General features: G+C 39.2%; 1 long non-coding RNA gene across 1 annotated transcript; it reads left to right on the forward strand.

The window, feature by feature from the left end:
* Window positions 1-11,096: 11,096 nt before the first annotated feature.
* On the forward strand, window positions 11,097-11,696 carry LOC146892166 (uncharacterized). The gene is made up of 2 exons (XR_015004656.2): window positions 11,097-11,374; window positions 11,653-11,696. It is a non-coding gene; the product is annotated as an uncharacterized LOC146892166 (long non-coding RNA).
* Window positions 11,697-18,080: the final 6,384 nt, after the last annotated feature.

Consider the following 18,080-nt stretch of genomic DNA (forward strand, 5'->3'; position numbering starts at 1 on the left):
TGAGCCCAGAAAGTGTGTTTCTCCGGGGAATTTAAGCTCTCTCCCCATCAATCTTAGACAAGTAAACTATCTAAAAGCAGATCTTTGTTTCGGAATGTCAGGCTGGAAGAAAGGTTCTATTGATAAGCATTTATATCATCATGATTCTTTGCAACCCAGAGCTGGATCATCATTTTTACAATCCATTTGGCCTTCAGAACATGCCGTGTATCTGCATCTATGTAGATATCACTTTTCTTAGTAATACAATGTTAACTTAAGGATGTGATAAAACAGGAAGCACGCTGGAGCTTTTACTTGTTCTGGGGCCTTAACAAGCCACAGCTGTATCAGCAGCTGGGCATTGAAGGAGCCTGGTCCTAGCCTCTACCAGCATCCTTTTCAACTAGATCAAAAGGAAATAGGCCAGGCAGAAGGCTTTATCATCAAAGCCTATAGAAATCTGTGGGAACCAATATTTCCATTTAGATTGCTTTAGCCTCATCAGACTGAAGGTTTTCCTAGTGGGAATGAGGTTGTTAAATCAACTAATTTAAAAAGCCTTTTTCCTCCTCACCAATTTATCCTCATGAGTTTCTTGACGAAAGGGGAATATGGTGTCCCAAAACTGCTCCCGCTCCCCAACATGCCTCACTCAAGTTGTCAGTTTATTCTTTTACCAATTGTTTTAAAGGTTGAGTTAATTACTACTAATGATTGCTTAGAAGGCACAGACCCTGAAAGTAGCTTAACATGCATTTAATAAACTGCAAATGTCTGTGGTTTCAAATGCAGGTCACACTAAAAACAACTACATGAGGGAGTAAATATTTGTGGGGAGTGGAGGAAGCCCCAAATGAGTAAGTCCCTGAGAGAACAAGTGCTGGTGACATTGGCATGGCCCTGCCAAGGACTCCAAAGCCATGGGAAAATGGTGATGCTCTCCCCAGGCTAGGCTGAGGAAATGAGCAAAGACTTCCCTCCTGGTCCCAGCACCAATGTTGATAGTATGTATAGAAAATGTCCACCTTAGCTTTTCCCCTCCACCCCAGGTATTTACAGCATAAAGACACCCTGTACAGAGACTGCTTCTACCAAAATTAGCTAAAGCTGGCTCCTTGATCTAGCTCTAGGCCACAAACTCGCCTCCTTATCTGGAATGATTAACCCCACCACTCTGATCAACTGTACATAAAAATATGCCATGCTTCTGGGTGCTGAGGTCTTTCCATCAGAGATCCCCATCACTCATCTCCAGATTTTGGGGTGCCTGTGTGTCTGTATGTGTTTGTCTTTTCTTCATTCTTTCACTGTCCCAGTCAGGTCAAGTCCTTTGAGGTAAGCAAGAAAACGGCAAATATTGTATGAATAATATTTTCTACAATGTAGTAGGAGGCTCTGGCCACACAGACCCAAAATAATCACATAGAAACTATATTAATTGCAATACTGTTTAGCCAATAGCTTAATCATATTTTTAGCTAGCTCTTACATCTTAAATTTGCCCATTTATATTATTTTATATTTTACCACAAAACTCCTGGCTTACAGGTAAGGTTCCGGGGCCTCTGTCTTCTTGGGCAGCTACATGTCACCTCTTTGACTCTGCCTTCTTTTTCTTCACTATTTCTGCTTGGAATTCCTACCTTACTCTATTCTGTGCTGCCATAGGCCCAAAGCAGCTTCTTTATTAACCAGTGGTAATAAAACACATTCACAGCATACAGAGGGGAATCCAACATTACTTCCCCTTTCTGTCTAAATAAAAAAGGAAAATTTTAACTTTAACATAGCAATATTACATACAACAAAACAGTTATCAAGCAAGAATTATAATTACAATATTTGGTCCATTTATATTTGTCAAATTAAGGAAAACACTCTATAATCTATCCTATCTTTGTGAGCCTTTTTAGATAGAAAGTTTTATATCTAATCTATCTTTTATAATTATAGCTTTCTTCAAGTCTATCAAAGACTCCAGAAGAAGATAATGTTACCTAAGTAAACAGGAAATGCGTTGCAAGCAACTTCCAAAACTCTAGAGTTGACAGAGATGACAGAGACATCTCGCTGCCTGGACTGTCACCCAAAGTTCTTCTGTAACATTTGGGCACCCATCTTCAGCCTACAGGCCCACAGTATCCAGCAGACTTTTCCATGAAGCAGGAAAGTTTAAAGACAGTTCCACCTACATTGGCAGTTTGTCAGTCACTTTCTTCTGTGTCTGCAGAATGTCTGGCAGACTCTTTCATGAAGCAGGAACCTTGAAGGACTGTCTCATCATCTTTAGGAAACTTCAGCAGTCATTTTTATGTGGGTCCTGCATGTCCAGTTTATACAGTGTACCATCAAGCAGTCCAGGAAAGAACAGTTTCTTGCCCAGATGGCTAACAAACACCATAAGGAGCCTCTTCAATGCCCATCATCCTCTTGAAGTAGATTAGTGCTGCCAGGAGAAAATGTGTCTCATTGCCCTGAAAAGTCCTAAGTTCTTAAAACATTTTAAATGCCATATTCTGTTAGTCTTTGAAAGGTTTGAAAAATACCTCTCCATCTGAAATGTGTCTCTGAACATTTAGAAAACTTAACTAACATGATTACAAGCCTGACTATTATAGATGACTATCTATTAACATGTATTTCTTAAATATACATTACATTTTGAGTGAGCTGTACAAACACAATACCTTAATCAAGAGCAGATATATATATATATATGTATATATATATATATATAAATTGCTCTTAAATTTTTATCAAAAATCCAAGATCCATATCATTCATCTCTATAGCATATCCCCCTTTAAATGTACCAACATTTATCAACAATGATTTAGAGAATTTGGTCATTGTTATCTAGACTACTTTTGCTGACTGGAGGTACTGTTGTTCAGGTTTTTCCTGGGGTCTCCTGTGTGGTAGGTTCATCTCTACCAGCCGTCCTGAAGCTGTCATGGATGTTGGACCATCTGGGTCCTTGCTTCAGGGGGGTCTGGTTTGATCAAATCATATTAGCTGGTAAGGAATCCATAGCTTTCTGTCTTCTATGGAAACAAACGCAGAACCTCTTTTCCAAGGCAACGTATTCTTAGACACAAATTTTGAAGTCAAGACACCTTTAAAATATATATGTTGGTTTAGCTTAGCAGCCCTCAGAATCAGATATCTCTCAGCAGTCAAAAAAATTAAAAGAAAATGCAATAATTTACATAATCCAGACTCTGTGTATTTTCCATCTTTGCGTGACTTTTTACGTATTACCTATTATTGTATTGCTTTTTAACATTTAATTATCTTTATTCTTTTAATATATGGCTTTCTGTACTCTTTCTTCTCTCTCATAAGCCCATGTACATTTATCCAATGCTGAGACCTATTCAGAGGATTTTTTTTTTTGCCTGAATATGTCTTTATTGCCTGTTTGTAATCATTTTCTGACCAGGACCACCTTTTTTTTTTTTAAATGCTAAATGGGAGTGGTTAAGACCACCTCCACTGCCCTGCCTGTTCACTCTGCCTTGTCTAACATGGCAGAGGAATGTTCATAAATGGTGGAGGAATGTTCACCACCAGCTCTGGGAGCCATGCTTACCGCAAGAGCTCCATGGGCACAGCTAGTCTATGCTGCCATTAAGCAAGTTGTAGCACTGTGCTCATAAACTCCATGTAAGTGCTCCATAGCAGACTTTCTGAAAGAGCCAGAGCTGTTCATGCCAGAATGAACCAGGAAGCGTTTTTTAAAGTAGCCATGCCTCTGCTTGCAGCCAGCAAACAGAATCTTTCTGAAAATAATGCAGCTACAGAGAAGTTGGACTTGGTTCCTGTTTTTGTGGGTCTAGAAGCACTCTTTTAAAGCTTTTTAAGGCTTTATGTGAATGTACATTGCCAAACATTTGGGCACCATTTTATATGTGGAGACTGCTCATTTGTTTCCTGGCCACCCAGACCCAAAATAATCACACAGAAACAATATTAATTGCAACGCTGTTTGGTCAATAGCTTAAGCATATTTTTAGCTAGATCTTACATCTTAAATTAGTCCATTTCTATTATTTTATATTTTACCATGAGGCTCCTGGTTTACAAGTAAGGTTCCAGGGCCTCTGTCTTCTTTGCAGCTACATGCATCTCTCTGACTCCATCTTCTTTTTCTCCTCTATCTCTGCTTAGAATTCCTGCCTTGCTCTATTCTGTGCTGTCATAGGCCCAAAGCAGCTTCTTTATTAACCAGTGGTAGAAAAAAAAAACCATATTCACAACATACAGACTGGAATCCCACATCACTAGAATGAATTAAAATGAAAATGGCTTCATTGATTTATATAATTGTTTGCCTCTTCCTGTGATTAAATTCAACTCACAGCTGTTTTATGGACTCACTGATGTCATAAAAAAATGTTGAGTAATACTTTGTGCTTTTTTTGTTGTTGTTAACCTGCATGAAACCCATGGCCATCAGTTGTGTGTGTGTATGTGTGTGTGTGTGTAAATACATATATGTATTTCATTATAGCCTGTAATAAATTACTATATGAAGTATTCTCATAGAGTACCTATATAGATGTATAATCAGATCATGGGTGTTCTAGGGTTAGCTATATTTCCACAGTTCTCATGACAACAGATATTTTTAGCTCTGTTCATTTCATACTGTTAACTAATTTGACATATAACTTTTAGATTTATCTTCTGGAATCAGTGACTTCAATCACTGCTTCCCCATTTCAAAGTCTTCTATGATTTCTCCAGGCATATTCAATCAACTTCAAAATTCTTACTAATACCAAGGGCCTTCATATATGGTCGTTCTAAAATACTGACTCTGCTTTTGTCCTCCTAGTTTTAAAAAGCCTCTTTTATTTTCTGTCTCTCATGAAATTTAAAGACGGTCATTAAAAATAAATTTTATTAAATATATAAAACAAATTTCACAACACTTGATTAGGGGATGGTATCTTGAAAAGAAAACAAAAAAAAGTAAACCAAAGAAAAGAAAAGTCAAAATATCAATGTTAAGAACTTTTTGCATCAAGCGACTCTATCAAAACCATAAAATGCAACACAGAAAGTGGGATACACACACACACACACACACACACACACACACACACACATCAGATAATTAATAGTGAGTTAATACCAAACAACATAAAGAACTTCTACAAGCAGAAAACAATGAAAACAAAGAAAACTGAGGGAAAGGTATTCAGGAACTTTTTGGACTACTCAGCTCTTCTGGAAACATCCAACTATTTTCACATTACTTCATTTAATAAAAGTAATTCTTGCTTTAGTACAATAAGTTACAATTACTTCATCCTAATAGCTAACCAGATAATCACAAATGTTGGAAATATTTCTTTAAAAATTCTAGAAGTAATGAAATAATCAGGAAAGCCAAAATATTGCATAATTATGGTATAGCATAGTGCAATTAATTGTTCAATATGTAATAATTTTCACTTAGCATGTCTTTGTATGAAACTAAAGTTATATTTATCTAATTATTTGTGTGTTGGGAGTGCACCTGAGTGAGAGCTCACTTCCTTCTCTACATTGTGGGACCTGAGGATCAAACTCAAACCATTAGGCTTGAGAGCAAATGTTTTGACTCGTTGAACCAACTTAGCAGCCCTCACGAACAATCTTGTAGAAGTATGCATAGTCTCAGTGTGAAACAAAACTGGAAGCTGAGAAGTAATATTTCTACTATTAGGAATTATTATTTGTATTATGCATTATTTGCAAATAGCATACTAATGACTATACTTGATTAAAAGCTAATCATAACATTTAGAAAAATGCAGTTATGTGACAGCACAGATTAAATAATTCAATTTATCAATTTTCCTATGTACTAACAATAATAATCTGCAAAAATATATTGGAAAATATATTTAAAAATTATAAAAATAATAAAATTAAACTAGTAATAGAAGCAAGCAACTTTAGCTTTCTAGGAATAACATAATTGGACTAAAAATAGAGAAGTGGAAAAAGCTATTTATGGTTTATGTATACGAGGTACTACTATACAGCACTTATAATTGCATTTTCAAGAGACTTTTAATATAGCTAAGTGACTGGCACTGTAAAGTTAAGTGAAAACTCAGAATTATATCATTATAATAATTATAGAGTGAGTAGTTGCCACCAGCAGGGAAATTATGCAGATGCAAAGCCCTAAAATTGATTGGCTTGAAAATCAGACAAAATCGGTTGAAGAATAAAAATTTCTCATGGAGAAATGAGATGGATACATTGTATAAAGGTAAGGAATTTGGGTTTTCATGTTTTCTTTTTTGTTTGTTTTTGTTTGTTTGTTTGTTTTGGAGACAGAGTTTCTCTGTGTAGCCTTGGTTGTTGTCCTAGAACTCACTCTGTAGACCTGGATGGCCTGGAACTCACAGAGATTCACCTGCCTCTGCTTCCCGAGTACTGGGATCAAAGGTGTGCACCACCACCCAGATGGTTTTCAGTGAGAGTTTTTGAAGTGTACTGAGGTGCGTTTATGTGAAACCAGCACCCACAATCACTGGCTTTGTTTTTCCTTTTCTTTCTTTCTTGCTTGCTTGCTTGCTTGCTTGCTTTCTTGCTTTCTTTCCTTTTTTGTGGTGAATTCTAGATGGTCTCCACAGAGAGATGTTAAGTTTGAGATGCACACTAAATTAATAGGAAATAGCAAATGCATAACCGAGTAGAAACAACCTGAGGAGTCACAGGGAGACACATAAATTTGGAAGTTACCAAATACTTGTCAAAGCTAAGACAAATCACTCTGAGTGAGAGGACGGAAGAGTGACATGCAAGACCCTTTCAACAATTTCCCTTTGACCTGATTTTGACAATTTAATACAGAAATATGAACACCCTTAGTTTAGTATATTTTAATGCTTTTCTATTTCTAAAGTTAAGAACTACTTCAGATTCACATTGGAAAAAATAATACTGAATATTGTTGAATGATGCCCAAGTTAGTACAACCACTTTAGAAAACAATTTGATATTGTCTAATTTAGTCAAGGCTGTTGCCTCCTCTTCCTCCTTAAAATTTCATTCTCAATTACTTTTTTTATACAATTGAACTTACATTGGATCTTCTCACTTTCCAAATGAAAATATCCCTTTCTTTTAATTGTCATTTTATGAATATATCAGAAAAGAAAGAAAAAAATGCCACAGAGTGATAAAAAGTTGAAGCCCCATGATGTTTCCAACAACACTTTCATACAGACTCAGGCTGGCAGCTTTTGAGATGCTGAATGAGATGCTGGTTTTGAGTCAATGGGTTTTTAACTCCGTATTGAGAATTGACTAATTCAGGTAGGGTCGTATGACTGTGCCATTGATTACACAGATGGGAAAGAAGGAGCTGCAGAGTCTCTCTGGAGGCTGAAGGGAAGACCAAGTGTCAAAACTCTCATGACCGACCTTGGTCTCATCTTTCAGGCTTTGCACTACATCCCAAAGATCACAGCACATCCACCTTAACTCACAGCTATCTTAGCTTTGGTTATATCTATTTGGTTTATCTATTGTATGTTGCATGTTCGATGTATGTGCACATGTGTGAAGTTGCATGTGGAGGTCAAAGGGGAACATTGGGTGATTCCTCAACTGTTCTCCAACTTATTTTTCATGTTAAGATCTCTCACTAACCTGAAGCTCATCTGTTCAACTAGGTTGACCAGTCTCAAGGATCCTTCTGTCTTTGCCTCTGCTATTATTATGAGAGCACACCACTATGGCTGGCTTTTTATGCAGTTACAGAGAATACCTGATGAATTCCATCAGAAGAAGACATTGTATCCTCTGGGACTGAAGCTATGGATGGTTAGCTATGGATGGTTAGAGCCTTCCCTTCAGCACTATTTTGTAGTTATAAAGAAGGTTAGACACACATAGTAACTTTATATAGCATCATATTTTGAAATAATAGTCATTGTAGAATTTAGGTGATTAACCAATGTCTTACTTTATGTAGGTATCATGTTTTGTAGTGAGAGCCCACTTTTGTATTTTTCATGAATATAATATACTGTTATAAACTTTAGTCATCTAGTTATGCACTAGACCTCTTGAATTCATCCTGCCTATTGCAAATTACATGATCTTTGAACAACATTTCCTGCCTTCTGCTGACAAATGTTCTCCTCTCTACTTCTAGGACTGACATACTAAACTTTATGCTAAGAATCAACAAGTAAGCATTGGTACAATGTTAACCATCCAAAGAGAAAGTGTTCCTAAGGGAAAGAGAAATTTTGACTCTTTGCAATTTTTCTTTTCTTTTTCTTTTTTTTTTTTTAAAGATTTGTTTATTTATTAAGTATACAGTGGTCTGCCTGCATATGTCCCTGCAGGCCAGAAGAGGGCAGCATATTTCATTACAGATGGTTGTGAGCCACCATGTGGTTGCTGGGAATTGAACTCAGGACCTTTGGAAGTGCAGCCAGTGCTCTTAACCTCTAAGCCATCTCTCCAGTCCCTGCAATTTTTCTCTAAACACTTAACAGAAATGGAAATCTGTTGTGACATGCATTTAATAATAAAATCATCTTTCACCTAGATATTACACTTGAGGCGATGCCTTCTAAGTGCGAGGTAGAATGATACCACCCCCGAAGGTGGGGCTGGGCCTTAAGTCATTGCATCTAAAGTAAAGTGCTCTGATTTCCTTGCCCTTCTCTGGGCTTTTTATTTCTGTTTAGCTTCTTCATACATATACACTTTGTAAAGCCAAGAGTGAGAGAATGCCAGTGTGGCCAGAAAGAATGAAGAGTTCACAAGCTTAGGACAGAAGGGACTTGCATGAAACTATTAAGCTCAATTAACCACTGAAAAATGAACTAACTTGTTCCAGAGTGATTTTTAATTCTGTCAAATAAAGAGGAACCAGACTGCAGGGTAAACTCTTATTTATTAGTTTTGGTTAATGAGTTTTTCCATAAGCAGAATTTCTTAAATTTTATTGAATCAATAAAGTCACCATTTGGAAATCTGGTCTTTCCCACCAGGGCAGTGCTTTAATGGAGCACGCAGCAAACACCCAAGTGCTGTAAAGCGGCTCCATGGCGGTGAACTGCTCTATGGGGTCTATTACTGGTCTGGCTGACAGGGCTGCAGAAATCTTTCATTTAATTTAATCTCCAGCCCAGGAAATAATACTGAGAACTGACAAATGGGGTTGCATGACGTTAAAAAACTTGTGCGCAGGGAAAGCAACAGTTCATTGAGTGAAGAGACAGCTTTCACAAGTGGAGAAAATCATCAGCGGCTTCATATCCAGAATGTATAAAGAGTTGCCAAACTACTGAACAATCAAATAATAAGTGAGTTAATGAAATGCACAGACACTTCTTAAAGGATGAAGTACAAATGGCCAATAACTATGAAAAAAATAGTGGACACTAGTAGCTATCAGGGGAATGCAAATTGAAAAAGCATTGAGATGTGGTCTTCAGAAAGCCTGACCAAAAAATAAAAAGAAAAAGAAAAAGAAAAAAACAGAAAGAGAGAAAGAAAGAAAGAAAGAGAGAGAGAGAGAGAAAGAAAGAGAGGGAGAGAAAGAAAGAAAGAAAGAAAGAAAGAAAGGAAGGAAGGAAGGAAGGAAGGAAGGAAGGAAGGAAGGAAGGAAGGAAGAGCTAGTAATCACGTAGGGAAAAGGGAACACTTATACACTGATGATGGGGGTATAAATTAGTGTACTCATTGTGGAAATTAGTGTGGGAGTTCCTCAAATAAATGAAAATTAGAGATGACACACGATTGAGCTAGACCACTTCTGGGTCTATATTCAAAGGACTCTGAAACAGCATAGCACAGAAGTGCTTGTATATTATGTTCATGCAAGCCACAATAACCAAGTTCAGAATCAGCCCCATGGAACAAGACAACGTGGTTTAATGTTAATATTTAACACTAACAGTGGGGTTTTAATCAGCTGCAAGGAATACTAAAATTATGCCATTTTTTGGAAAATAGATTCATCTGCAAACCAAATTAAGAAAGGAAGCAAGACTTGAACAAATATTGCATGTTGTCTCACACTTATGGATCTGAGACTTAAAAAAAATACATAAAGCAATCCCTCTCCTTTCTCTCTCTCCATATAACAAGAAAGAGAAGGGAAACTGAGAGAAGGAAGGTGACGTATGGGAGGGAGAAGAAAGGTAGGGTATATAGTAGACATAGTCACTAGACAGAAAATATTTGAAAAAAAACTATCTTTATGAAGCTAATGTTTTGCACAAAGAACACATCTCAGCAATACATTTACCCCAGATGAACCACATGTGAATTTGTTCGCATTTTCAGGGTGATGTATTTTTTTATAGGTATTGCCAATGAACAATTATGAGAATTCTTTTAAGGGAGTGATGCCTGACACTTCAGTTAGAGAACAGCAATGAATCTTTTCTCTGGCCCTTTCTGGATTGTCTGTGGCTAGCTGTTCATAGTACGGCTACCTCCACTGTGTCATGGTCAAAGGATGCATCCTCCCCCATGAATGTCCTGCACACACCTGCCTTTGTTGTTAAGTGAGTCAAAGACAAGCTCACTAGAGGAGCAAAATCCTTCTCTGAGTCAAAAATGGCACAAAGAATGTACTTTCAGGAAACCAGTCAATACTTCTTTATTGATAAAGTTAGGGGTGGGAAAGAAAATTCTTTCATTGTGGCCCCAAGTCTGGAAATTTTTGTTTACATTGTATTTTTTTAAACAGCAAAAAGGAAGGGAAATAATAATAACTTGGAGATGCTTGGCTCACATTGAGGAGATTGCCTAAGTTGGATACAGCGTCTCTGTATCTGACCTCTGTCCATAGTTAGACGATCGGGAGAAACTAGTTTTCAGTCTTATTTTGTGGGTCTTGCACAGATTTGGTTATCAACAGATAAGTCTGGCTGCACTCACTCCAGTTCCAAGCCAAACATATCAAGAAACAAATGCATACTCCCCCTACCGCTCCTCAAACTTTTTCCATAGTTCTGCCTCATAAGTGGAAATCCCAGGAGGAGATTCAGGTTTTGTAGGGTCTGGAGCTTATAAAAAGGTATATAAAGTGTAAAACACTTTTTCAAAATATTTATTTACTTGGCGTGTGTGCTCACCACACATGCCATTCATGGGTGTGGAGGTCAGAAGATAGCTCGCACGAGTTGGTTCTCACCTTCCACCATGTAGGCTCTGGGGATGGAACTCAGGGTGTCAGGCATAGCAGCAAACACCTTTTTGTGCTGAGCCTGACAAGACACCTTAAAGAAAATTAAGAATTGTCTTAACGGTTGTCTGTATGCCGTTCTGCTTGAAGAGTAGCTCCAGAAGAAGATAGCGTTCTTATCTTCGAACTACGAGGGATCTCGTATCTGGTGGTGTCTCCTCCAGTCTGGTAAGCCTGAAGGCTTTGTGAGTGACTTTCTGAGGGCAGACGGGCTCAGTTGCATGGAGGGAGCACTGCCTGTTGGGTCAGTGATCTCAACTTTCTCATCCTCTTTTTCCAAATTCTGGGTATATACTCTGGAAGCTTATGTAGCCTGAATTATGTTATGCCTTTCTCTGAGAGCCTTGACTGCTGGTCTCTAACCCTACCCTCGCTAATACTAGTTGGGAAATCCTTAAAGGCAGCCAAGTGCCTCTCTCTTACTCACCTCTGTCTATTCCTTTCAGGTTTGACTCCATCGAGATGAATAAAGAGTTCTATGGTTATTGCACTTTACTGACTCTTTTTAATGTCCCATTTCAAGTGAGCTACAAGGAAAAACAGCTGTTTTCGTGGGAAACGTGTCCTGTTGCTCGTATTTTTTTTTCTGAAAAGAATTATCTCCAATTTCATGCTATGACACACACACACTCCTTCAATTCTTACTGAAGCAACTTTGCCTTTTAGAGTCGTCTACCAACATTTTCCGCTGTCCATTTTTTAAAATGTAAGAGTGAAAAGAAGACCGAAAAACATCATCCTTTTTACTGGAGAGGAAACAGCAATATCCACAACCGGATATTAGTTTCTGATGGGTCTATGCCCTTCTTTCCATGAGTAAGAGTTTAATGTTTTTGCTCGGCGTAAGGGAGAAATGTGTCTGGAGCCATTTTGTTTTCTCTCCATCTCTTAATACAAATGCTTGTATCGTAGTCAGTTTTAAAGCTTGTTTTATAAATTGTTGTTTCTTCTTGAGATTCCTTCCCAAGACTCAGAGCAGAGCATAAGAGAAGGGGAGAAGGGGGGCAGGCAGGAAGCAAGCTGTTTAGACTTTCAGATGACAAGGTCAGGTTCATTTGTTTGTGTGCTTTTCTTTCTTTTTTTAATTCCTTTTTTTTTGTTGTTGGTTTTTCGAGGCAGAGTATTACTGGCTATCCTAAAACTTACTCTGTAGATCAGACTGTCCTCAAACTCATAGACCTTCCTGTCTCTGCCTCCCAAGTTCTGCGATCGAAGGCATATGCCACCACTATCTAGCTGAACATGCTCAGTTTTAAGATAGCTTTAAGTAGTAGAAACTACAATGACATACACATACAACCGCATTACTTGCTGAATGATCTTAGAGAAATAATAACAATGAAAATCACTCGACTCTTAAAGAGACAGCTCACATGAAAATTTCATGATGTTCTTTCTGTAGTCTCTGGAGCTAGAATGTAATGGCATTGATAGGTCAAATAGCTTACTATGAGAGGTGAGAGCATCCTTAGTGTATGATGTTTCCAGCTTTGCCTGCAGAATATTCTGGTAAAGGTCAAGTTCATAAAATGGAGACATAGCAGGTATGAAAATAAGCTTCTGAAAATAAATTTCTGTCATACTAAAAACTAAACCATTAATTAAAAGTTTAAAGTTTCTTATTTTGTTGTCAAGGGCACTTGAGAGCTCTCTTTCTGCACATGACACTTCCTGCCCTTAACATTTCACTGGCTTTATATTGTCAAGAAAACACATTCAATTTGTCCCACAATGACTTAGCCTTAAAGAACCAGTCACGTGTATACTTTGTGATTTTTATGAGTTTTCTTCAGTGAATGGACAGATTCACTATCATCATCAGTACGTCACTATAAAAGTTACCACTTTACCCTCCATTTCACTGGCTCTTGTTCGTTTTCATGTATTTTTCTTTTTGTAGTTGCCTGAAGAAGCCATTCTTGCTACTTCACCTATAATATAAATAACCCTAAAACTAAAAAAATAATAATAATCTATCAGATCTGGTGTGTGTGTGTGTGTGTGTGTGTGTTCTATGTTGATTTCATGTCTTATAGGCTCTGTTTAGTTTTCTTAAGTTGATTTTTGATTTGTGAGCAAAGTTTTAAAAGGGTGAAACTAGTTAAATATTTCAAGCACAATGAAGCATTTCTTTCGTGATTTCATTTCCCGGCTGTATTAATTTGTGGTTACTCACCTTCTTCTCAGAGATCTCTGGGGGACCCCAAATCTAACTCTCTATGATCTGACAGGAACCCACACATTTCTCCCGATAAATTACATCTCATGTATAATAAAGCAAAGTCGGCTTCCTTAGGGTGGGGAAGAATGCTCCGGGCACCCATTGGCTGTATTTTGGGGTTTTGTTCACTCACATCCTGCGGATGCAGATCGCAGCCTATGTGGGTCTGGGAGGGGGAGTGTTGAGTTCCCTCGCTGGTCCAAACAATGCCGGAATGTTTTTCCCCTGCCCATTCACTTAAACAATGTGCCATTCTGTACCTCATAAGCACTTAATTTATTCCAACTCTTTGGCCTGACCTGTAATCCCCCTCTCCTTACCCATCTGACCCATCTGTGTTTCATTTCCCACTCATCAGCATCCAAAGAGCTGGGCCCGGGCCCTATTTGGAACCATTAGACAGAGATTGGCACTCTTCCCTCTTCCTGCACCACATCCTCTGCTGGAAAAAAAAATGACCATCAGATCAGAGAACAGAACCTGCTTTGTCCCCCGTAACGGGGATCTGGAAGCATTTTCAATCGTTTGCACTCTACACCCACTCAAACGCATTAATGTGATCAGCATTGGGTCTGTTGTGGGCATTTTTTTCCCCCAGCAAATAGCTTGCTAACATTCCAGGCATGTACTTCCCCGAAAACAAGACTGAGACAGGGCCCTGAATATTCAATTGGAAAATCACCAAGAGCAGAAGCTTAGCTTGGCACGGCTGGTGTTGATTCTTAATAAGTGACTTCCTAAAGCTGAGGCATGGGGCTTACAGCGTCAATGACTTGTTTGAAAAATATTTTGTAGGTGCCTCATACCACTGTTTCCTGTGGTATGCGTCATATCGTGAGCTATTCCAAGCCAGCCTGGTTAAGCATACTAACCCCCCCCCCCCCCGCCCCAAGATTGTGGTGTTTAACTAAAAATGTCTTTATACAAGATGAGCTCATAGCTATTAGTGCTGATGTAGTTTTAACTGCTTGGATACCAACTGCAGTTGCTTGAAAATGTGCTGGAGAGGGGTAAACCTGAGCAAAAACATATCTCCCCCTGCCGAACATGGCGGGATGCGGTCCAGCAGCAGCGTTTCTTGCGGGGCGGGGTGGGGGGGGGGAGCCGTCCAGTTAAGCACAATGCGTACCTTTCACTTTCGTTAGAAAGACTTACTGTTCTTAATATATTACCAAAGTCAAGGTGCTGAGGACATCTGGAACCCTGGAGGAAAATTAACTCTTTCACAGCTTCAGGTGTCTCTTTTTAAAGACTTGCCAAGAAGGAAAGATAAATTCAGAAAACCAGATTTTCTCAACTATGTTTCCGAAAGGGTAGCAAAAGACAACCCAAAGACCCGAATCGCTGTCCATGAAACTAACATGAGTGGATATGGGTGGGACTTGTGTGAGGATCGAACAGGACACCGTATGTAAACGACTTCGGACAAACGTTTCTAATTCTAGAGGTGGGGAAAAGAGTAAACACCACTGTCATCAGCCGGCCTCACACAGCATCCAACACTTCCGTACACTGCAGCTCTTCTCAGAACTTATAACATAGATATTGTCATTTTTCTTTCACAAGCAAGGAAGGAGAGTCTCGGGGAAGATTCAGTAAATTTCATAAAGCAGCGGCGCTGACAAATTACGAAAGCAGGACCCACACATAGATCATTGCAACGTGCTGGCGCTTTGTCCGCCTCCTTGCTGCCCAGAGATAAAAGTATTCTCATGTCTATTAGAACTACCCCGTCTTTTTTTTGTTCAGAGGATACATGTTTGCCCTGGTGTCCTGAGGTAGAAGAGGAGATGAATATAAATCTGTGTGAGTCATGTTCTTTCATGCTTTTCTCGAGCAAATACATTACAGGCAGCGTCTAGTTTGGGGCCTGTACCCAGTGGGTGCTCACTGGCTATGAACTGATTAGACATTGTCTATGCCATCTCCGAATGATTTGTGTCTCTACAATAGGACCTTTTATAACAGAGAAGAGAGGGACTGATACCCTGGACACTGCCTGGGCTGTGTTTGCCTCTTGGGGCAAATAATTTTTGTTGGTGCCAGGAGCGGCTCTGACGTGGCTGCTCTGCCCTTATGTGGCCTGGGGCTTTGAGCTTGGGAGAAAAGCTCCACCCTGGTCTCTGAAGAAGCAAGAATGTACCAAAGGGGACTCAGGGGAGCCATGGGACTTGTGGGAAGAGGCGATCACATGAGTGTCTGTCTCCGGATGATTGGCAAGGCAGACGATATGTGGAGGAGAAGACAAAAGATTCTCTGAGGCAATAAGCTACCAAACCAATACACTGCACAGCACTATAAAGGGGGAAGGGAACTTGGGCTCCCCTACAGCTTGGGAAGGCACCCAGTAAGTCTGTACCATGAATTGGAAAGGGGAGTTTTTGTTGTGTCTGTTCTTTTCTGTTAGTTCAGAATTTTGGGTCTCTCAGGTTGCAAGCTTCAGAGTAGCCTGGTGACTGTAAACTGAGTTTGGTCCCTTTTGCCTTGATATATAGTGTGCTAACTGAAGCAGATACCTCGATTCTTGACCAAGATTGGTGCCGCAAACCAGTTTTCTTAAAAAACAAACAAACTAAGGATTTATTTATTTTATTTTATGCGTATGAGTGTTTTGCCTGCATGAATGCTTGTGTACTGTGTGTATATCTGGTGAGTCTGGAGGTCAGAAGAGAGTGTCAGAGCCCCTGGAGCTGGAATTGCAGATGGCTGTGAACCACCGTATGGTGTCAGGAATCCAGCCGAAGTCCTCTTGCTCTTACCCACTGAGCCACCTCTCCAGTCTGTGGTTTTCTTTTAGAGTATAGTTTTTAGGAAATATACATTTAAAGAATTATCCTGTATAGTTTAGTTGCATTAGCAAAGACATCAGCTCAGGACGGCTAGCCTGGAGATTGGTTTTTGTGCTTAAGTTGTAAGCAGCTCCGATTTTCTACTTGAGACACTTTTAAGTTTCTTTTAAGGGAGTAAAAATCACTTACTATTTTGACTGGGAGAGTTGCCACCACAGGATTGTCGCGTTTGGTGATAAGCCACATGAGTATGTCACTGACCTAAGAAAATGCTGGCAGCTTTTTTTTTTCCTTTCTTCATTTCTTTCATTCTTGTAGTTAAACTCTCATTTGAAACTATTTAACAAGGAGGTAACATTAGGAAAAGAAAATAGATTTCTCTTTCTCCTAATGAGAACAGATAAACTGGGCACAAGTCAGCTGATGCTCATTTAAGCCATTTGTAGCCTCATCGAGAATTAAACATGTGCACTATTTTTGTGTTGTTATAATACCTACAAGTGACTCCGCACGTTCTCATAGCAGAGACTTCCCCCCCTTTGCAAAGCAGCGGGAAGGGCACATGTAAGGAAATGTCAGGAGACAAAATGGGAGTGATCCATCATAGTGTTCCCATCAATTTGGAAATATTGGCTAAGAGCAGCTAAATCCTAAATATATGGCATTCCCCCTGGTCGGAGTTTCCCCTGAGCCAGCCCTACAGGCAGCTTTCACATTTAGCATAGACTGAAGTCTACATCCACTGTTGGTCTCAAGTAGGGACTGTGTTTGAGAGAGCAGACTAGAATGCTGGGGTTTTCTCTAAAGAGTATGCGCAGCCCTTCAAGTAAAGCTGCGTGAGTCTCATTCCTGAGGCTGTGCACACAGAGTTTCAGGAAACAGCAGGTCTTAATTAGCCCTCTAGTTTATAGTTTCACCTGAAAAAATACGTTTAAAAAATCATATATATTTGGCTGTCGAGATTTTTCAAGTCAATAAATTCTTGCTAATTAATCACATTAACGGTACTCCTTAAAAGTTGAAACAGAATCAGAAAACAAACCAAAATTCCCATAAATATCCTACATAAAGGCCTATTCACAGATCCTTTTTCAGTTTCGAAGACCTTTACAAGTGTTTTTCCCTTCCTGCCCGGACGCTCATGTGTGTGTGTGTGTGTGTGTGTGTGTGTGTGTGTGTACACGTGCACGCATACACACACGCACGTTATATCACTCTCCATTCCTCTCACTATCTGTCCAGATAGGCAGCTCTGGTGACATATTTCGATACTTCAGGATAATATCCTCATAAGTACCTTGGAGCTTGGTGTTTGTACTTGTGGCCATTTTAAGAGATAAGGACTCAAAAACTCTTGACAGCAGGGTCCTTTAAAGTTCTCAGAGTTCCCTCCCCAGCAAGTTAGTGTGTCATGGAAGATGGGATGGCCAACTTGGAAAGCAGGAGCTGAGCGAATGATGACTTTCCTCCTGTCTGTTCAGAATTGCTGTCTTCAAAAGGATCCTAATTACTGGTGCAAGTTTGCCTCTCAAATATTCTGTTTGGTGCTCTGATCTGTAACAGCATACAATGTCTCAAAGCAGGATTATTTAAATCTGCTTTAAAAACAAAAACAAAGAGATCCAAATTCCTACCTTCTCCACGGTGTATGTCCTAAGACTAGAGCTACCAATGGTCATTAAAACAGCTTATAGGGACCTAAGAGATGGCCCAGCAGTCATGAGAACAAGCTGCTCTTGTAGAGGATCCAAGTACAGTTCCTAGCATCTGCTGTGAAATAATGCTTTGTACACTGTAAAATTTTGTCTCTTGTACTAGTTTAATAAAACTTTGATTGGCCAGTAGTCAGGCAAAAGGTATAAAT

Source organism: Myodes glareolus, chromosome 12 (assembly GCF_982192425.1).
Source record: "Myodes glareolus chromosome 12, mMyoGla1.1, whole genome shotgun sequence".
Classification (NCBI taxonomy): Eukaryota; Metazoa; Chordata; class Mammalia; order Rodentia; family Cricetidae; genus Myodes; species Myodes glareolus.